The 22,783-nt window shown below is 40.5% G+C and overlaps 1 pseudogene; it reads right to left on the reverse strand.

Moving 5' to 3' along the window:
* Window positions 1–1,707: 1,707 nt before the first annotated feature.
* LOC147424721 (uncharacterized) lies at window positions 1,708–11,397 on the reverse strand (annotated as a pseudogene).
* Between the last annotated feature and the right edge of the window lie 11,386 nt (window positions 11,398–22,783).

The raw sequence follows: 22,783 nt of genomic DNA on the forward strand, positions 1-22,783 counted from the left end.
GTCGACAACCTTCGGCGGCCTCTCTCTCTCTCTCTCTCTCTCTCTCTCTCTCTCTCTCTCTCTCTCTCTCTCTCTCTCTCTCTCTCTCTCTCTCTCTCTCTCTCTCTCTCTCTCTCTCTCTCTCTCTCTCTCTCTCTCTCTCTCTTCCGCTCCCCTTCATCTCACTTGGCGTTTAGCCTTCATCTCGCAGAGAGAGACACGTGTAAAGGGTTATGTACTCCTCCATATTAGGGTAAAGGGGCCATCTCAGGGCCACCTAAGGGAGAGGGTGGTTTAGGGGTCCAAAATTTTGCAATTTTGGGCATTTAGAGTATTGATCTGGAGCGGCATGTGTCCCTACACATGAGGAGATAAGGAGAAAGTGATTTACCCTAAGGGAGCTGGGGTAATTATCAAATACAATATTTCCTTTGTAACAAAAATGGCAGCAAAAAGAAAGACAGAGGATGTCGTGCACTTGTCCTTGGTCAGTGCAATCTTGGGGTGGCAGTTACTCTTTGCAAGGATGACAATGCACCATGCATGTGCCTATCTGGCATGTTTAAAGAGCCACTCACATTCAAACATGTGTCTTAACCCTATCTAACTCTAAGCCAGTCACGCTCCTAATAAACAGGGCTACTCCAATTTCGATGTTGTGCTTGAGCTCACACTCACACAGTCAAATTAGTGTCCCTAGGGCATTCAATGCGTGCATGCGAGGTCATAGGCCTCTGCACTTCCTCGTAGGGCCTTGAAAGGCTGCACCGCCCATGGTGACCTTCCTCGCAGGGCCTTGAAAGGCTGCACCGCGCATGATTTTCCTGTGGTTGCCCTTATGAGTCTACCCGTATTATGAGTCTACCCGCATTTTCCTGTGGTTTCCCTTATGATTCTAGCCGCATTTTCCTATGGTTTCCCTTATGAGTCTACCCGCATTTTGAGCTTGTGGCCGAAACAGAGTCTAAGAAATGTAGATCTTCCATGTGAGCCTTAAGTAAGAATTTCTCTTGACGTCCGGTCATTATCAGCATCTTGAGCTCGGGGCGCAAACTGACTGCCTTTGTAACATTCAGAGTTGAGGTTTGGTTGTTTTCTAATAGTAAGCACTAGTTATGTGCATTAATGCCTTCTTTACCTTCAGGTATGTCTAACCTAGCTTCAGAAATGTCAATCCTTGCTTAACACGCTACGACAGGAGGTTCGCCCCGACATCAAAAAGCACCGGAACTGTAACTTGAGATATTATCCACAATTCTTCAACGTGACTCACATCACATGCCATGGAGGGAATGGGTTATAGCTACGGTGACTTTGTACAACGTTTACAGTCCTCGCATGGGGTCTCGTCACAGTCTACTTTGAGTAAATGTGAGTATCTATCTCACTCAGCAATTTCAATTTCTCATCTTCTAAATGTAAATGCAATGTTAGGCTTGTTAAGCTTTTTCCATAAGAGTATTGTTATAGCATAAGGCATGAAATAGAAACATACATCATTTGGATACATCAAGTCGGCTTCATCATAGCAATTTGGATTCATCATTTGGTCAGGGTACATAGGTAGGGCTGGCATGTGTTAAAGACAAATTGAACCAAAAACCAGTAAAATAGCCTAGTAGATAAGGGGGTAATCCGGTTGAGCTAGATAGATAGGCAAAATGGTGGTGAAGAGGATATATGAGAAGGAACATAAGTGGAGACATCTACTAAGCAAAAGGTGTTAAGTCATCTCAAAACAGATTTTTGGGCTTCTCGTGTATGCCGTAACTTTTCCATTCTCTACTTGCGTGCGAATGCATGATACATGGTGTCTACATGTAATGGTCTCAACAATAATCCATGTGAAGTACCAACCTCCCATAAGATAGAGCGCATGCGCGCTTCAAAAATTTGTTGTTGCACATTCCAAGATTTACATGATTGCCTTTCTTGATGTGCTTCAAGTCGCCTCTGCTTTGCTAACTCTTTATCTGCTTCTACTTGTGCTCTTTTCTTCTCCTTCTCCAATCTTTTTGATTCCCTTGCCTTGGCTATCTCTTCCTTTTTTGCGGTTTTTGCTTTCATACTTTCCATGTATTGAGTGGAAGTAAGAATCAAGCTATTGGTGTAGTCGACGAAGGCCTCTCTATTCACCTGTCTCACACATACATCTGTTGATGGTATCCGCAAGAGATCAATAATGTGTGAATCTACGGGCTACCTTTGTAGTATAGAGAAATTATGAACAGCATTTTCAGCTTCAATTTCTGTCCCTGTCTGCCCTGTTGAACTTGACCTTGCAGTGTTTGTTTCGTTCATGTGACTGTTTGTACCTCTATTACCTAGAGGAGTGAAAGGACTGGATGAGGCTGGCTGTGAATCTGCAGGCTGTCTTTGTTGTTTTGAGAAATTGTGATTGGCATTTTCAGCTTCAATTTCTGCCCTTGTCTGCCCTGTTGAACTTGACCTTGCAGGGTTTGTTGCATTCAAGTGACTGTGTGAACCGCTATTGCTTGCTAGAGGAGTGAAGAGACTGGATGATGCTGGCTGATTTACATTGACTATATGCACATCGATGTCATCACTTGCTCTATCTCTCCATGTTCTCTTAAAATGTCCTCGTCTAGCTGAGCAGCCATGCTGTGCAAGGCAAAAATTGCCTCGTCTTTACTATTCGCATGCATTGGTGTGCATGGCACTACAGATGGATTATCATCGATGTTCGGACCTAGATCCGTCCCCAATCTAGCTGTCAAGTCTTCAATTAGGTTGATGTAAGTGCCTGGCATGCCTTCAAAGCGAACAACTGCTGAATCTAACGGCCATATGCCGGTTGCACGAAAGCCGACCTTAATATTAGCTTCCGTGAAAGAAGTTTGAATAGCTCTTGACACTATAGATGCGAGTTCTGATTTTGTTGCTTGCCTTGAAGCAGTTCGCTACTGCCAAATATCTCTCTCTTTCCGAAACTGCACTTTCAATGATTTGAATACACTCACATCTAGAGGCTGAAACTGCACTTGAAGCAGTTCTGATTTTGTTGCTTGCCTTGAAGCAGTTCGCTACTGCCAAATATCTCTCTCTTTCCGAAACTGCACTTTCAATGATTTGAATACACTCACATCTAGAGGCTGAAGCTTGTGCGAAGTGTGGGCGGGTAAAGTGATTATGTCGATTCCAGCAGCATGAGCTTTTGCCACGACATCATTAGGAAATTTCAGAGGTCATTTGGAGGGCCATATGAAGAGAGAGAAAAATAGAGCGCGTCCAATGAGCATGAAGGCTACGTTACGTAGGAAAGTACGTGGAAAGACTCAAAAAATAGGAAAATAGCATAAAACTTTCACGAAACTAGGATTGTAGCATAGTAATTTCCTTCCTTTTACCGAGCTTTTAGGTGCTTGCATGTGGTCCCACTTCTGATATTCTCTTATGGTCATTAACGTACTGGAGGGTGACCATTAAGCCCGCACAAGATATTGGAATTCTAAAACACTTTCCCTCCATTAGAATGCTTTCAAAGTGAATCTCCCTCCACTAAAGCTTTTCTCTGAGAGCTATGGCGTCCACGTCTTCTCGCCCAAGAGCCTCCAGGTGTTTACTGTCTCTCACACCAACAACCAAGAACTGCACTTTGCCTAGAAGGCCAAGTAGTAGCATATCCTCAATTACAATACCAGCTTCAATAAGTGCAGAGAACCAATGGGTTGGACAAAGGATAAACAAAGGTTCATGGGTCCTCATGCAACCAAGAAGACCCAAGTGGTCTAGTGGTATCAACGTTTACCGCTGAGCATGGAAGGCCAGGGTGTTGGATTTCAAAGTTGAAATCGGCAAAAGATCTGTAAAGGAAGTTCTTGTTCAGCATGTGTTTACCCATCCAGAGGTGATAGCAAACGGTGGAAATGTATCAGATAGACATCAACCACATTGCAATTGTAAGTACTCTTGACATGTGAACTTACTGATACTCTCATTATAACTTTTCTTATATATTTTGCAATGTTTCTCCCGCTTGTTATGAGTAATGTCTCCATTCTTCACAGCTCAATTACATTAGATTTGTCATTTGTACTTATTGATACTCTTAGTTTAACTCTTCTTATATATATTGCAGATGTTTATCCCTCTTCTTATGAGCAATGGGAGCCTGTGGAGTGCATAATAGGCCTCTTCCATGTTGTTCATGCCCACATTGGTTCTCTACAGTACTCAGAGAGGAGCAGCAAAAGATTGGCTGATGAGGGAATCTTTTTTTATGACCACTTTTACCAACTCAGCTCAGGGAATAAGAATGGCATGTTGGTGAAAGTGCCTCTACCAACCGATTGGAACACTGTGGACTGGCCAGTTCCCGAGGAAATAATGGTGGAGGCAATGCGAAGTAAGCTCTACAAGGATATACAAAGGTCTCTATGTAGCTCTATTCCTACCAAACTGGTTAGAATTGCAAACTTTTGTCCTGTTGCACTCTTCATAGAGCTGTTTCATAGCTACAACATCCGAGTTACAAAAACTATGTTCATGTGCAAGTCATTTCAGCAGTCATCCTGTGACAAACTTCTTGACAAAGGATGGTATGCAAAGGAAGAGATTGGTTTACGGTGCGAGGTTGCGCTTGATACTCTAGTTGTCAAGTACATGATTGCAAGCCAATCACTGTTACTCTCATTTTGGTATATGTGATCACAAATGCTAAACGGTAAGTACATTCCTATGGACCAGGTTTCTGCAGGTTTGGAAGATAATCCTACTGTGGATGTGGAAGTGATTGATAAAGAGCATGGCCTACTATTGGTGGTTACAATAAGGGAGCTATGCAGTCTTCAGCATTTGCGAAATGACATCATTGAAGAGTCAATGGACAAGGACCTATCAGATTTTTCCTTTTTCCTAGCTGGCCGTAAGGTGATGCGGCGAAGGGAAAAAGATATTTTGTGCAAAGAGTTGGATGGTCGGGTTGAAGTAGTGTCAATGTAAAAGATATTCTTGTGAACCCAAATGTATACAAATGACTTTCAAGACATGAAGTTTATTGATCTCATTTTTCAATTGTGCCCTGTGAAAAAGTGTGCTTGAAATACATTTCTTTACCACGTCAAATCTCTCTCTCTCTCTCTCTCTCTCTCTCTCTCTCTCTCTCTCTCTCTCTCTCTCTCTCTCTCTCTCTCTCTCTCTCTCTCTCTCTCTCTCTGTCTCTCTGGTCAATGCATAGTACTAACGGCGCGCATAGAGACATGCACTACGGGTATGCCTCTCTACGCGCGCCTTTGGTATAGAGAGAGAGAGAGAGAGAGAGAGAGAGAGAGAGAGTATGTGTGTGTGTGTGTGTGTGTCTGTTTGTGTGTGTGTGTGTGTCTGTGTGTGTTTGTATTTTAAAGATGTGTGTCTGTGTGTTTGTGAGTGTGTTTGTGAGTGTGTGTGTGTGTGTGGGTGTGTGTGTTTGTATTTTAAAGATGTGTGTGTGTGTGTGTGTGTTTGTGAGTGTGTGTGTGCGGGTGTGTATGTGTGTGTCTGTATGTGTGTGTGTGTGTGTGTGAGACTGTTTGTGTGGGTTGTTTGCTAAGACTGTGCTTGGTACTGTGACAGAAACAGAGATAGAGAGATAGAGGCAGACCTTCCTTATGTCGATGGGTCGGCTTGCTGTCGGAGACGCAGACGACGGCTCTTGCACTCTCTCTCTCTCTCTCTCTCTCTCTCTCTCTCTCTCTCTCTCTCTCTCTCTCTCTCTCTCTCTCTCTCTCTCTCTCTTTCACTCACTCTCTTTCACGAGGTGTGGTTTTTCTCTCTCTTGACCTCTTTATATGACGTACAAAAGTATACGGTCTCAATAATGACCACACGTGTGACAGCATGCAAATATACTCTAATTTATAGTGACACGTGGGGCGCCGCCATGTGTATCCGTTATAAGTGTGATTTTGAGAGAGAGAAAGAGAGAGAACAATAGAGAGAGAGAGAGAGAGAGAGAGCCAGAGAAAGAGAGAGAGTGATAGAGAGAGAGAGAGAGAGAGTCTTAGAGAGACAGAGAGAGAGAAAGAGAGAACAGATTGTGAGAGAGATAGAGAGAGGGAGAGACACAGATTGAGAGAGAGATAGAGAGAGGGACTCCTTATGCTCAGAGAGAGAGAGAGAGAGAGGGAGGGAGAGAGACAGAGTCAGTTTGACACACAAAAAAGCAATGGAGGAGACACCTCCCTTGGAGTTCCTGCAAACCCCACCAACAAAAGGTGATCTCTCACTCTTTCTCTCTGTATTTCCAACATTTGGTACAAATTGTGTGTGTGTGTGTGTGTGTGTGTGTGTGTGTGTGTGTGTGTGTGTGTGTGTGTGTGTGTGTGTGTGTGTGTCTAAACAAAGAAAAACCCAGACTGTTGTTCAACACACTCACCTCAATACCCATACTTCCATAGACAGAGACACAGACACACATACACACAGACACACACACAGATATATATACATTGTCTCTTTCCCTACCCTCTCTGTACACGTTACTAACGGCGCGCATAGCCAACCAAATATTGGCTCCAGCTCTCTCCGCGCGCCTATAGTATGGTTATGACTCTCCCTCAGTTGTACTTAAGGCGCACGGAGAGAGTTGCAAAACGCACTTTTCCTTCCTTGCGCGCCTTTAGTCAAATAGAAAAATACAAAGAGAGAGAGAGAGAGAGAGAGAGAGAGAGAGAGAGAGACTAGGTGTGTTTTTGTTTGTGCTTTGGTGAGAGACAGATATATATATATATATATATATATATATATATATTTTTATATCTATCAGGAGAGAGAGAGAGAGAGAGAGAGATTGTTTTGGTTACTGCCCAGGCTATACTCGTGGTCAGGCAGCGTATTACTACACCTACACAGCAATGGCACTAGCTCTAGGTAGACAAAACCCAGATGAACTTTTAGAGTATGGCAAACATCTCATGATTCGTTACAAGGGTGACGTGCCAAAAAACAAAATTGAACATGCAAAATCTTGATACACTTCAAGTAGCAATTGTATAAGAACATGTATTACATAAATTTTGTACAATGTCATCCACTCAGAGTATCTTTCTCCACTTGTGATTCACATACACCATTGTCTCTCTCCACCTTCGTTGACTTTCACGAGCTCCGGAGTTGTTGTATGCCATTGATCTTTTAGCTTTTTGTTGTTGTAAATGTCTGATGGCTTGTGCTGTTGCTGAATTTGCCAAGACTTCTTTTGCCTGCATTCGATGAATGATTCTACGATAGAACCATTCAAATAGTTCTCTCAAACTGTTAGCCTTGATTCGAGAGCCACCATGTCGTGTGTGCCTGAAATAAGCATTTCTCGCCATGTAATGAGACTTTTTCATCCCTTGGGTATTCCATATTGCCGAGTTCCCATAATTCTGTATAAAATATGGCAAATGATTGAAGATGATGTGCTGGATATGAAAACAGATTAGTTAGAATGTTTTACAGTCACATATTTGCACATAAGAGAGAAAGAAATACATTATAATACCATGTAGTGAGTAATCTGGGTGTCTGTCCATGCTGTCTTGAATGATTTTTTCAGAAGGTTGAGATTTTCCTTGAACTTGTTCATATCACCTTGTGACCAGTCATCTTTGTCGCACATCAAAAATAGGATGTCTATTGATCGCCAAACCTCAGCCTTCGCGTTACGAGTAGTTGGTTCGTGGTCTTTGACTGCAATATGTAGCTTTTTCCAGCTCTGATACTCTACCTTGCTAACATAAGATGTGTTATATATTTTTCCATGTTTTGTTAGCTTTGGATCTCTTGTACCTTGGGGCTTAGATAAAAACCTCCGTGCCTTCACCCCACCGATGGATGGTTTGCATGGGACATCCTTCTCAGCAGTTGATCTCTTTTCATCCCGCTGGATTTTCACATTGCCACCATGAAGCCCCATATCCGACAGTACCATTTCTAAGCACTGCAAGGCTACTTGTCGTTCTGCGGAGTTCTTAATCTTCCAAGCAAGCCCGATGTATAAGTAGACCAATTTCTCCACAATTCTACAAAGGGCATGCATTGTACAAATGTGGACATTCACAAGTGGTATTTTCAAAACCGGTCGAAAAGCAGGATCCTCAATGTGACGTGTTGGAGCTTTTCTCCACCACTTTGGGTCCATGACCTTTGCAGGCTCCATGCAGAACAAACACGGTGACTTTGCCATTGCACCCATTCCACAATTATACATGCACTTTAATGTTTTAAGGTCACCTGCAAGATGCCACTGAACTTGAAAGTCTCCCCTTCCATCTAGACGTAGTACCTCTCCCTGGTTAGTCTGTCGATCAATCACCTCCGGAATATTAGTTCGATGGAACACCCAATATAGAATCTCATGATCTTCTTTCTTTACCTGCAACACAAAATAAATGAGACTTAAGTAGATCTGAACATTTGAGCTTACTTGAGAATATCGCTTACCTCAAACGCACCAAGCCACCATATGTTAGATTCTGATTGAACACTAAAATATAAAGGATCATCACTGGGACACTTTGAGAGGGCTCTATTCATTAAAGTAATAGTAACACGCTCTAGCTTTTTCTCTTTAACAAGCTCACACTCATCCAGTTTTAACACAAAATGTAATAGCCCACGTGACTCTTCAAATGTGATGTTGTAAAACTCCACCATTCTCTTCTGTAGTATCCGCAGGTCCATAAAAATATTGTTGAACTCATCATATGCCATGTTCGCTCCATGGCCACTGTAAGTTGCTTTAATATGAAAGGGCTGTCCAAGATAGTCTCCCTGTGCCTCGTTAAGCTGAAGCCTCTCTTTCCAAACACTTGAGGCTGATGGTAGAAGTTTGGATTTTATACCCTTCCTAACAAAGATGGATGAGACAGACTTTTGGATAGCCGAATATCCTCTTTTGCTTACACCAAGTGAATCAAGTGTGCCTTGTATCTCTTTTGCAGGCACTGAGTTCTCTGAAATAAAGCGGTCCACTACATTTCTTTGTAGAACCTTAAACTTCTTGTCATGTACTATATCTGCTGCCAGGCTTCTACTTATAAGTGGCTTCAATCTCTTTCCTATATTGGCTTTGGGGTCAATGTTTTCCTTGTCAGGATAGATTGAATCTCTACATGAAGACAATGCATAAGTAAATAACAGAAAATTTGCTTCACTAACACTATTTAGGCACATGAAAACAATGCATAACAAGAAAAAACAAAAAGATTACTTAACTAAGACAATGTAGCCAACCAAGAAGCATCACCTTAATGCTCGGATTCTTTTCTTGAGACCTCCTGATGCAACCTGCAATGTTTCAAGATTGCGCAATTTCTTCTTTCGGATACGACCACCCAAGATGGTGTCCTTCATTTGACAACTTCGCACCTTTCCTTTCAGTTCTTGTACCTCTGTTTTATGTTGCAAAATGGTAACCTGATCTGTAGAATGTAAATGTGAAAGGCGAACAATCTCACATTGTTGAGCTTGGAGAATGCTCTTGTAAGTTTCAGCTTCTCTTGTAAGTGATTTACAATAACCCAGAAGGCCCTTTTCTCCATCACCAGCAAAGGTCAATAAGCTTGTAGGATTGACAAACGGTGGAGACGCATTAGTTATTGGATTCTTAGGGTAGAGAGAGCCTCTCGTCCAGATATCTATGTGTTTATCTCCTTGAGCTCTGAGCGTGTCTATGGAAGCGGGAGGTATATGTGTGTTTGTTTTACTGCGCTTAATCAATGGTTGGTACTCATTGTCCAAATCAATGTGAAGGTGATATTTGGCTCGTTTCTGGGTAACATTTGTGCCATTTGAGGAGTGCACCATTAGCCAAATGTGTAGGTTTAATGGAAAGTGAATAGCGGCTGCGGATTCGTCCCTCCATGTTAGCCTCATTCCCTCCATATTGACGAGGTTCATTCAATGCAACTGAAAAGAGGATTATCCCTCAGTCACTACGAACGAATGTTCAGAAGAGTAAGGAATCTACTTAAAGTACACTTTTTGAAGTTTTACTATGAAAGACCCAGCTCTTTTATTTGCCATTTTTTCTAGAGAGAGAGTGCAAAAAATACATTTTCTTAGAAGGCCCTCCAAATGACCTTCGAAATTTCCTAATGCTAGGGACACATGACTTCCATGCCCGTCAAGGATAAGTAGATGCTTGCAATCCTTGCCCATGGTTTGGGTTATTGCATTATCAAAATGCTCCAACCATGCTTGAAAAAGGTCCCCTGTCATCCAAGCTTTATTTTGCATTGCCATGGCTGCTCTTGGCTCACAATGCTCAACATAATTCATAGTAATGCGGTTGCCCTTGAAGATATAATAGGATGGTATGGCTTGACCTGCGGCATTCACACAACACAATACCGTCATCCACTCTCGCGAATCACAAGTGATTCCATACACTGCTTTTGCTCCTTTCTTCGCTAACACCTTCATACCCTTGTCCCTAGAGCCTTGAAATCCGGTCTCGTCTGCATTCCAAATGTTGGTAGGTGGGTAACAATGCTCTGTGTATAACTTCTGAAGGTTTTCATGAAGTGTCTTTACTATCTCTAGCTTGAATCTGTTAGCTCTAGACTGATCTAATCCCTCTGACACTCTGAACACTAACTTAGGATGTCTTCTGCGGAAGCCTTTCCACCAGCTCTTTCCAGGAATACCGTTTGAGAACATGGTCTGTCTTGTCTGGCAGATTTCAGCAACCTTCAGCTTTACATCAAGTACTGACACTCCATGCCCAGACTCACACTTCGAAAATATCCATTGAAGGAGAGCTTCTTCTTCTGCAATGCTCAATTGTGTTGGTGGTCCTTTTTTCTTCTTTTGGGTTCTCCCTTCTTCCCAATTAGTAATAGCAGACCTGCTTATACCAAATTGAAGAGCTCACTTGCGTAAGGAAAGGCCTTCCTCTCGGGCTTGAAGTGCTTTTTCCATGTCCTGTTCTGTCCAAGTCAAAACTGTGCGCTTTTTGATCTTTTGAGCAGTTAGCTGGTTGTCTTCTTCATTTTCAACGGGCAAGTGACTTGATGCATCTACAAGGGCTTCTATCTGAGTAGTTGTGGATGTTTGTCTGGGGAAATTAGGCTTGGCTTGTTTCAGAAGTGGTGGCTTTTTACTGGAAGGTAGAGGCTTAGCTTGTTTAGGAAGTGGTGGCTTCTTCCTTGTAGAAGTTCTGGTTACTGAGAATAGTGGTTTTATGTGGTTGCTGCTTCCATGTACCTTTGAGGAAGTGAAACTGTTGGCATAATTTTTCCTTGAAGGTTTTCCATGTTCCCTTGGGGAAGAATGATTGCTGACAGTAGACTTTTGTGCTGGTGTAAATCTTACTCTCTTTTTGCACCTTTGGGGGGATGTGACTGTGGAATTTTGTTTGGGCTGTGGCACATGTGGATTGTTGCCTTTAGTTTTGATAGGTGAAACTTCAATGGATTGTTTTCTTTTTGCCATACCTGTGAATCAAATGTCAATATCAGGGCTAGTCTACATGATTCAGAACTAATCAGAATTTTATTCGTTGAATGGGACATTCTGAATGTAAATTTTAAGTGGCATGGAACTAAATCTAAAAGAATATGAAATGTAAAGATAAAAAATAAACCACTTACTTCAGTGAAATAGAGCTCATGTGCGGTGTAACCAAAACTGTAAATACATGAACTAGAAAGTAGAAGTAAAAAGTTACTTGAGGAAAGCAAAATCTTATGTGGGATAAAACTGAAACTGATAGCACAGAAATAAGAAAACCAAATCTGAAAGAACATGAACTCGAAAGATAAAAAATTAACAACTGACTATAGAGAAATAAATGTTATGTGCGGTGTAACCAAAACTGAAAATATATGAACTAGAAAGTAAAAGTGAAAACAAAATTTAGGGAAGTATATTATGTGGGATGGAACTTAAATTGACAGCAGAGAAATAAGAGGGTAAAAAGAGACTTACTCCAAGGTAGTTTGAAACAAAGTCAATCTGAAATGTTTTCCAAAAGCCGAGAGTATTCCTTGACTGAGAACTTTCTTTTGGGAGGGGGCTTGGGTGGAGTCGTTTTGGGACTGTGGTCCTCCTTTGGTTTAAGGGATGAGGTTGGATGTTTGGGATAGTGGGCTTCCTTTGGTTTAGGAGATGAGGTTGGATGCTTGGGTGAAACGAATGGAGCCTTTCTGCGAGGAAGTTTGCACATGAAAATCGGTAGGACATGCACTTTGCCACAACAACAAACCCTTCCCCCGTTCTTGTGCAACAAGAGAGATGTACAAAGAAGACCTTCCAGTTGTGGGTGTCTATCAATTAGACATGCCTTGCATTCGCAAGGAGCACTTGAGTCTATTATTGTTCTAATTGGCATCTCTTTTCAAAAGTCGTTGGAGAAATTTTCTGCATGCATTGAAGTGGTTTGTGATGGGAAGTAATGTCTTAAAGGTGTGTTAAGTAGAGTTCAAACTGCCGTCACAAACTTGCTGAAACTGGGATTAATGTTGTCCTGCCTCAAACTGTCATAAGAGCAGGAAAGTGGGTATAACATGTTGAAGGGTGATGAAAGCTGAGGTTGTAGGGGAGTGTTTGTGGGCTGATGTTGCAGAGCTGAACGGGTGTGTGTGTGTGTGTGTGTGTGGATTGATGTTGCTGGATGTAACTCATCTGTCATTACAGCAAGAAAGGGTGATAGTGATAAAATTAGACCTTGTATGGGGGTGTGTGGGTTGATGTTGCAGAGTTGTAGGAGTGTGTGTGTGTGTGTGGGCTGATGTTGTTGGCTGCAACACTATCTGTTCTTGTTTAATAGTGCATTTATCTTATTGAGAAATTAAAGTTGCTGATGAAGGTTGTTAGTGTGCAGGTGGTGGGTCAGTATGCATCAGATCATGGACGGGAGGGAAGAGAAGTTAGGGTCAGTCATCTTCATCAGGGCGTTGGATTTGAAGCAGATCGTGACCTTGTTGGAACATCATATTTCTTTTATTATGTACGCGAAAGGATCCTATCATGAGAGAGAAAGGGTCCCGTCCGTCTTTATTTCCACGTTGTAAATTTTCCCTCTCAACTGGACTAATAATGGTTTACTCCTCGTCTTCTTTTGTCCCAAAAAAGTGTCCCATGAAAGGGCCCTTGTTTTTTAATGGTCCCTTTACCCTATGTTAGTAGATTATGATTTACCTCCCTCTATGTGGGGGGCACCTAAGATAGTGAAGTTGGAGATATATTTGCCACCGGATGTCATTAGGGTGGGACTCAAGAGTCCACTATCAAAGGCCGGTTGCACTTGGGCCAGTGGGGGGAGTTCAGTCGCATCCAAGCTACAGTCGACACAGAAAAAGACCAGCTCAACAAGGGCAACGCGCATGCATTTGGCTCACAAACTCCTACATTCAAGGACGAGACAAATTCTCCTTAACCCACAGTCTCAGTGAAGTTATTGGCAGCGTTCGGATCTCTTGCCGGCCTTTTTGAAATATTTGTAAAGAGGAAATATCATTCCCTTACTCCCCCCGGGTGCGACCAGGCTCTTAGAAGCTAAAACTGGATTTAGAGGGGTTGAAAAGGTGAAGGCCAAGTTTAGGCAATGCAAGAATCCAAGGTTGGAAGGACAAGCGACTATACAAGTGTCTTAACGGAATGCAACCAACAATCTCCAAAGTTGGAGGAGGGAGAGGCGGGGACTCCAAATTTGGAGGGGTTGGGTTGACCCTGGGGCCTGGAGCCTGCGCCAAATGTAGCCGGCAGGGCCGCGGGCGGCCTCTCTTCTCTCTGCTTTGTGAGTTGTGACGCCATTGTTGGGAACAGGACACGTTCTTCTCACATGGGGCAACCACAATCCGTTACTGCCGTCCACGCTGCCTAAACTAGGCTATTCCCCACCCTTTCTCTCGTCCCCGCTTGTCTGCTTCTACTTGTGCGAATGGCAACTTGGCAAGAAAGAACTCAAGTTTGCTTCCAATTTGTATGCACTCTCTTTTGAATTTGAACTTTAGAGAGAGAGAGAAGAAGAAGAAGAAAGTTTTAACATCGAAGGAAACTATCCCAAGAGACCTTAACGATCTAGCCGATGTGGGGTTGAACTCAAGACCTGTTTTTCAAGAGGGAAATTGCATAACCAATCTACCACACTTGGGTGATAGAAAGGCTAAATCATAGCCAGGAGATGTACTTGTGAACCACCCTCTCCCTCCACCCAAACTAATGAGAGAATCCTCCAAACTTGGAGATCTTGAAAAACATGGGTATAAAAACATAATTTGTAAACCAATCTCTTAACACCTTTGCTCCAAAACACTTAGGGACAAACCCTATGAATGTCAACCTTGCTAACTATGTATACAAAAGTCAAAGACCAAAACAAAAGGTAACTGATGGAAATTGGATCAGTCCAAGCGAGTGATCTATATCAAACCATTGTATGCCTATATTAGTGTAAGATGCAGTCAAGCACACACGTGAATTCCAATCCATTAGCCAACAGGCACTATAAGCAACTATTGGATCAGCACAACTAAGAGTAGCCAGCACCTTTAGCAACTAGAAAGACTATCAGAAACACCATCAAAGATACCCCGGGTTGTAGGAGTTTATGTGGAAACACCAAAGCTTGCGTTAGCAGCCAAAAATACCATTAAAAATGTCCCTTTAGGAGTTTATGGTGGAAACACCAAGATAGAATTCACGAATGATAGCATAAAATGAACAATGACAAAAATAGAGATGGACAATGCAAATGAATGATATACTATTGGAATGGTCATGGTACTTTTGCACATAGCCAAGAAGAGGCTCATGTTTTACAGGTGAGAAGGGTGGCTATGTTTTAGCCATTGAATGGCCCTTGAACTTACACCTTGATAAATCTTCCTTGGATAATGGCATTTTTGTAGGACCACCCCAACTTCGTTCGATGTGTTTGTAGTGGTACTCCCTTTAGGTAGGAAAGGTTATGTTTCTTTGTTATGTGGCCTTTAAGTTAAGATCTTATCCCTTTTGGGTGGAGGCTAAAGCCAAAAAATTTGGATGAAGTCACAATGATCCAATGTGTCCCCTCTAGTAGGACATGAATGTAGCAATAAGTCCTACAAGCAGGAATAGTCATTTTTCTTCCACTTACTAGTATGTTTTTTTCACTTGTGGACTTTCAATTGGGATCTTAGCTGGTTTGATATGAGGGGTGAACCCGATGTTTTGGATCCGATGGAAAATATTCGATGTCTCTCCTTGAACAATGATATGGATGCTGAGACTAGATGCAAATCCATGTGTTGCAGACCAAAGGTGACATGTACAACAAGATGACGATGGGAAGCTTTGATCTTCAACAAAGAAGGTCAAAGCTTTGACCTTCAACAAAGAAGAAGTATGATGTGATAGGTCATGGTTAGGAAAGGGTTTAAGGCATTGGTGTTTCTTGGCATTGCTCCTTTCCTATGCTCAAAGAACTTTGGTAGATTAGGTTTTTGAGTAGTGTGGTCTTTTTTTGGGCTTCATTATGGTTCTTAGCATGCTGATTACAATTCTTCATTGAAGATTTGGTATCTATTCCTTGTTCTTATATTGGGAGAAAATTTCTAGGGACAAAACAAGGCCATAAGTTTAACTTGACCTTCCCCTTGTCAAGGATACGAGGCACATGTTTCACTCATGGTCAAATATCATGCATGTAGGTGAGGTGATGAATGCACGGATCTAGGAGACGAGACATGAAGAAGTCTAAAATTAAGGGAGCAAGAATAAACTTTATTTTTGGCTAAATATGAGTTGCATGCTTGCTTTGCCCTCTATTGGTCCCTTGGCCTCTCACATTTAGTACCATGACAGTTGAGACTTTGACTTATCTCCTTAGGATTGGTGTTCTTAAAGTAGTAGATGGATCTATAATGCATCCTCGCATCAAGTTCCATGGCCTTATAGACCATGAGTTACGTGCACCTCTATCTCATAGCCATCAGCTCATAGACAACTAACCTCGCCCTTAGATTTTGGTTCATTCCACAAAATGTGGATTCAAAGAATTTGAACGTACATCATAACCTTGAACGATGCTCCATACACCCTCGGAAACAAGTACATGTTGCACCATGTCAGCCTATAATGGGTATTGTCTGCATCCAGTTTGTTATCAACAGACAGCATCTTGAAAACATCATTGTTGTCAGTCACAGTGAACGATTGAACCTGATGTAGAAAAAGCCCAAGCTGAGTAGAAAATGAGGAAAAAATTCATGTGCTATGTAGCACAAACCACAATAGACTGTCGAAGACTTGTTATGCAAAAAATTGGCATTTTGCACAAAAGGATGAAACTCTCTATGCAGTTTGTCTTGTAGTAGTGGAAACAAAGGCCAAAATGAGTCCAAAATCAAATTTTGAGCAAACCTAGCTTTATGAGCTAATCCAAAGTATTTATTGACCTTCTAATGCTCACCAAAGCTCACCAAAATTGGAGAAAGTGAGTAGGGAGTGTTGGTGATGTTGGCAACTATGCCCGAGAAGACACAACCTGCTATGATACCAATCGTCGTAGGGTTGTAGGAATGCACACGCAGCTTGGAGATGGAGAACAAGTGCAAAGTGCACAACAGAGAATGTATTACTCGGTGTGCAAATACAATATAAAATAGCCCTAGAGTGATGTACGCATATACAAAGCACGGGGGAAAAAACCACGTAGAGAGGAAAAAAAGTGACATAGTGGTTTTAAGTGTGTTCACAGACATCACTACCATATACATAGTGACAATTAGACATTCATGGAGAATAGGCTCTTTGAAAGTACATATGGGTTTCCATGCAAAAACATGAATGATTTCTTGATGCAGGACAATGCTATGGATAGAAATGAAGAGTTTCATACAATGAGAGTGGTTAAAAACTACCGTGAGAAGACAATCTGCCCCATAAAAGTCCTGATCAAGAATCTCTTGTAACTCTCTTGTTGATCCATGGTGCAACTTCAAGAATAGATAGAATTTTCCCATGGAAATAGAGGACTAAGGCTCTACCTTGGATGATTTTAACATTTTTCCAAACTTTAGCTAGACCAATAGTCACGATGAAAGTAGTGATGACATTGTAGACGAACATCTTCTCGAAGAACAGAATTAAGATCAATAGGGTTAAACAACTTGGAAGAATGCATCATCCACTGAGATATAAGACGACCCGAGGTCTTTGGAGGATGTTTAATTGCCTCAAAGCACCACAAGAGAGGCAATACCAAGAAACAACAGTTGCTCGATCTCTACATGCGGTCCACCTTTACGTAAAGAACTTCGAGGCAAGAGAATCTATGTAGAGTAACAAAAGAATGAGTGTCGGGTCAAGATGAAGTTCTTGCACAAAGCAACGTGCTAAAACCAAGAGGTTTGTGCTTGCAAACAAAGCAGTGGTCGCACAAGTGCATCACAATAGGCTCATCACATGTATTCCTACTCCCTTTTGCACAAAGGCTTGCTGTAGAAAGACAATATCAATCAAAAAATTATGCAAAAGAGAGGTGCAAAATATTGAATAAAACCAAGTTCCTGATATTTATAAGAATATAGTGGAAGAGAAAATGTGTTCATCATGCATTGCTTGCCCTTTTTGCCTTAACAAAAGACCAATTTTATTTTTTCATCCTTGAAAAATATGCCATTCGTAGATAAAGAGAAATCAATAGTATGCTATCACATCATTTCTGGACCTAGGTGCTACACTCACATAGTCCTATAGTCATGAGAGAACATATACTTGTCCCATGCATTAAGGTTGAGATGCTCTTGGCTTCAACTTTTCACCCTCATAATATCATGACCATGTGATATTATGTGCTTTTGATGGGGGTTGTGTGTGTGAGAGAGAGAGAGAGAGAGAAAGAGATAGAGAGAGAGAGAGGTTCATTGAACCGATGCATGGACTACCATCACCCTCATAGTTTCATTACAATGTGCTACCATCACCCTCATAATTACACTATGTAGACAAGGGTTGTGTGTATGTGCTTTTGACATGGGGGGTTGTGTGTGTGTGTGTGTGTGTGTGTGTGTGTGTGTGTGTGTGTGTGTGCGCGCGAGAGAGAGAGAGAGAGAGAGAGAGAGAGAGAGAGAGAGAGAGAGAAGTGTCATTGAACCACTGTATAGACCACCATCACCATTGTATAGAGACTACCATCACCATCTAAAAAACCAAGTTCAAGTCATCAGTTGCTTTTTGTTCTTTCAAACCTTTACCATCTCTTGACTCAATTGTCTTGACTCAGTCTTGAGACGTCCCTTTTTCTATGAAGTACTTGTTGCATTTTGACTCACAAAAGCAATGTCATACTCAAGGAATTGGAATGCTTGGGCTCAAAAACAAGTAGATACGAATGAAGCAGAAATAAAGAAGTCAATGTTTGAACTTGCTCAACTCTAAGATTGAAATTTGAACCCACAACTTGGGAGATGAGACCCATGTACCATGACGACATCACTCACGCACGTGGTTTGTGGAACTCAGATGTTTTCCTCCACTTTTGACATGCAAACGTATTGTAACGAGGAAGTAAACTCAGATACTGTCAAGTTTACTTGTATGATAAAATCTATGATGCTTGATATCGAGGCCCTGGATTGATGGTGGCCTTTGATCCCATCTTCCATGCATGTGTAAGTATAACTGAGGCTATGTCGGGGGATGTAGGTATGTAAAAGTTGTTGCATTTCATACACACAATGGATTTTTTTAATGCTTTCAATTGCATTTTGTGGATAGTGTAGCTTTTTACACTTCCTTTGAGGGCCAAAAAACCAAAATAGGCATGATGTAGGTAGGAAGAAAGCTTCTTTGAGGGCCCTTACCATGTTTAGAAATTTGCCAGCAAATTTTTAATTTAGAAGGCATCAAATCTGAAAAATTTATTGAAAAATCCTTCAAATATAGTCAAGCTATCTCTATAGGTTTTTTCTATTTTTTGGGAAAAAAGTTAATTCCTTTTTAGTGTTGGACATCATCCATCATCGTGAGTTGTTCCTCTTCTCAAATTAATGTTTCATAACCATGTGCTTTATTGCCTTTCTAGGTGTCCCATATTGATACTGGACTTTGAAAGCGATATGTCATGATAATTGATCATGTCCTTGTTTTCTCACTTAATTTTATATTTTTTTAAATAAATCTCACAATATGTGAGAGGTTATATTGATAAGAGAAAACCATTACATAAGCACCATGCTCAATTCGAGCCATGGCCACTTACATTCAAAAAGGAGCTCCATCCTCGCAAACATCAAATTGACCATGTCCCTTGTTTACTCACCTAATTTCTAATAAGGTTGAGACTCGAGAGTAAGTGCTGGGAAGCACTATATAGCACGTATGTATGTAGAAGGAAGGAATATGTAGAGGGGGGTAAAATGGTTACCTCCGATCCACATGACATGAATTTTGGAACTTTGAAGTCCTTAGCAAGGTAGTTCAAATTTCTTTGCTCGACAAGTGTTCCTAAGAGATTTAAAAGTCTTAACCTTTCAAATGCAATCTCTAAAGCCTACATTCACTGTTTGGGCATGCTTGAGAAGGACTTTAGAAAATAAAGGATAGAATTATGTGTTTTTGGGTTGATTCTTTTAGTAAGAATCTAAGTGAGATGGCGCTTTGTCGAAGGGAAGAAATAACAAGCAAAGTGAGAGGGAGGTTGAAAATGGTGTGCAACCAGTCAATTGGAAGCAGGAGAGTGGTTGGTGGGAGAGGCTATATCACAGAGCTAGGAGAAAAAGATTGCATTTTTTCTAAATATTTGCACTCACATTGCACGCAGCGAAGAGCTCGCAAGTGGAGTGGCTTAGCCCAAAGATTTCTCTCTTGCTTGTTGAGGTCGTGAGGTCGAGGTCATTCACTGCGTGGTGCTTATTTGAAATGTGTCAAGCTTGAATTGCTAATGCTATGGTCACGCAAGGCTTAGTTATCAATTATTTGAACAAATAACTAAGCCTCATTCTTGGTCACATGCAAAAAAGAGCATTAAATAAATAACTATGTCCACCCTTTGTAACTATGCCAATTTTGGCACAGTAATGAGGTTCAAGGCTTAGTTGGAAGGATAAATGAATAACTAATCCTCGTGTGACCATGCAAGAGGATTAGTTATTCATTTAATGCTCTCTCTGGGCATAGTTGGCTTTGTTACATATAATTGATAACTAAGCCTTGGTGACCATGCTCTAAATTGAAGTGGGATCTTTGAAAATCAATCTAATGAGAGTAGAAAGAGCGAGTTTGATCCCATGATGTGATGAATTGATAAAGGGTCCTTTCATTTAAGGACTTTAAAAAAATTATTTCACTAAATCGTTTTATTATTTTTTATATTAATTATTTAAAAATATTAAAATATTTTTTATTTAAATTTTTAATGTATCTCTTTTATTTTATTATTTTTATTACATTATAGTTTTTCCATAAAATGTGAGAATTAACAAAATTTTTAAGTTTATTATATCATATCCCTATTAGATCTACCTTTTTCTATGAAAACATTAAAATCTTCTTTTGTTTTAGCTTGACAATGGGCTCCTTTAATATATGTATTACATATGAATTTTTCATTTTTTTAAATTAAATTATATCTTATGTCTATTAAACCTACCTTTTCCTATGAAAACATTTTTTTTTTGTTTTAATTTGGCAATGGCTCCCTTTATTTATTTTACTTCCTTTTTACTGGCCTCTAAAGGCTTTAGCATCCATTTTGGATGAAGGTCCTCCTATTTTTGGTGTTTAAGAAGTGTCCCTCAAAAAGTCTTGAAATCCTTAAAGAGCATTGAAGAGAAAGCCTTTCATATAATCTTTCCCAATGCTACATTTACTTTATTTTGGAAAGGATGCAACAAGTGATTTGAAGTTTGAACATAATAATTTTTCAAAAACTTTTGATTTTGTTTAACCACAAATCATTTTAAACTTAAGAACAGCGTTCGCCAAAAGCATTTTTCCTAACCAAAGAAATTAAGGGTACACTTGAAAGTTTGCCGGTTATTAGGTCAAAATATTAAATTGATCGATTTTTACGTTAAAACTCATAAATATTTATAGGTGTTTGTCAAGGCTATCTTATAATCTAGCTAGGATTTTGCAAATCTAGCTCGTTAAAAATGCAATAAACCTCAGCTTTTTTCAAACACTGCTTAAGAAGTAAATTAAATTCCACAACTTTACGTTAAGGACTACATAAAAGGTTTCTTTTTAAAAAGTACTCTCTCTCTCTCTCTCTCTCTCATGGAGATCATTATGAGCTTTTCACTTTTTTAAATAGATTTTTAACTTTCACGACGCCTCAATAGTCACCTTTTTGCCTTTTGAAGGTTCCTGTGATACTTCACCTTGTTTTATTTTGTTTTAGAAATGCCAATGTGAACCTTTCAATATGTTGTTTAAGTGGAGCCCTCGATAACATATAAGTCATTTGTCATTATATGTGTATAATGGACAATAAAATATTATATTAAAATACCAAAAAACAATATGTGATTGTAAGCACTCATTCGCACCCATTCCCCATAACTCTCATCCCCTCGAATAATGGGTCTTAATCTTTAGTAGGTCTTCGTGACTCTTCACCTTGTTGGCCTTCGTGTTGCAAAATCCTCAATGTTTGGTTGTTTATTTTGGCCTTTTAAATTTTAAAGCAAATTCTAGAGTAGAAGAGAGTTCGACGCATGTTTAAATTTTTTTATTTTTTATTTATTGATTGGACTGCTTTTTCATATTAAACATTGAAATCTTCTTTTGTTTTTAATTCTTTCATTTTTATTCCATTTCATACCTTTACGTGATTGGATTGACTTACCATAGTATGGTTTTTGAAAGCCAACGGTTTTTCTCGAATGCCAACGTGAACCTTCATCTTGTTTAGATTTGGAGATAAGGTGATGATGTTTCAAACGATTCTTTGTTTTTTTAGTGATTAACTATAAACTTGAGAAAACCAAACCACTGTTAAAAAAAAACCGGGGTCTATTGTATTTTAACCGATTGAAATTATAAAATCCCGGTTAGATTTTGAGCTTGCCTTTAAGAAAACCGGCAAATTCAAACAAGTTTTAGTGTAATTACCTGCAAAAGCTTCAAATTTTGACCTAAAAACCAGAGAATTCCTCTTATTTTGTTCAGTTAGTATTTTTCTAGCCCTGAACCAAACCTACTCATTCCTTCAACACCTCTATTCTTTCTCTCTCTCTCTCTCTCTCACACACACACGTGTCACATATACTAAGGGACACACACTCAGATAGGTACATAATGCGATATTTTCTTTTGTTCCTTTTGCTGATGTATTAAAAGCAGCCGTCTTAGATGATTTGACATTTCTTATACTTGTTTATGTGAGCTAAAGAAAAACATTGATTGATTTGATTTTAATAGGAGGTAAATGTTCTCTCTTGTTTCTTTATAAAGAAGAAGAATGGTATTTCTCTTAACATTATGGATTTGTTTTAGCATTTAGGACCTCCCCTATTAGGGTTGCGTCTTGCTCGGGCTTGCTCGAACTCCATGAGAAGGGCTTCTCTGGGGAGACTTCAAGGCAAGGTGCATGTTTGCAAATGGGTATTGTCGTTGGGAAGGGTACGACATCGACCATGGCCTAAGGTGCAATGGATGTCAAGGGGGGGCATTTGACTTCTCCTCCCTCACCCTCCTCTTGTAGCAGAACCCATCCTCTATTTTTTGGCAAAGAGAGTGGACCTGCCCCCCTCTCCAAGGAAAGGGATCATGGTGGTCCAAATGTGAAGCTTCGATTATTATGGGTGGTCTTCGACCTACTCGTGTGGCGGCATTGGGTATCTCCTACTTGAGCATGGCTCCTTGTATATCCTACAAGGTCTATTGTGTC

Source organism: Adiantum capillus-veneris, chromosome 25 (genome assembly GCF_014529385.1).
Source record: "Adiantum capillus-veneris isolate H3 chromosome 25, ASM1452938v2, whole genome shotgun sequence".
NCBI classification, from domain to species: domain Eukaryota; kingdom Viridiplantae; phylum Streptophyta; class Polypodiopsida; order Polypodiales; family Pteridaceae; genus Adiantum; species Adiantum capillus-veneris.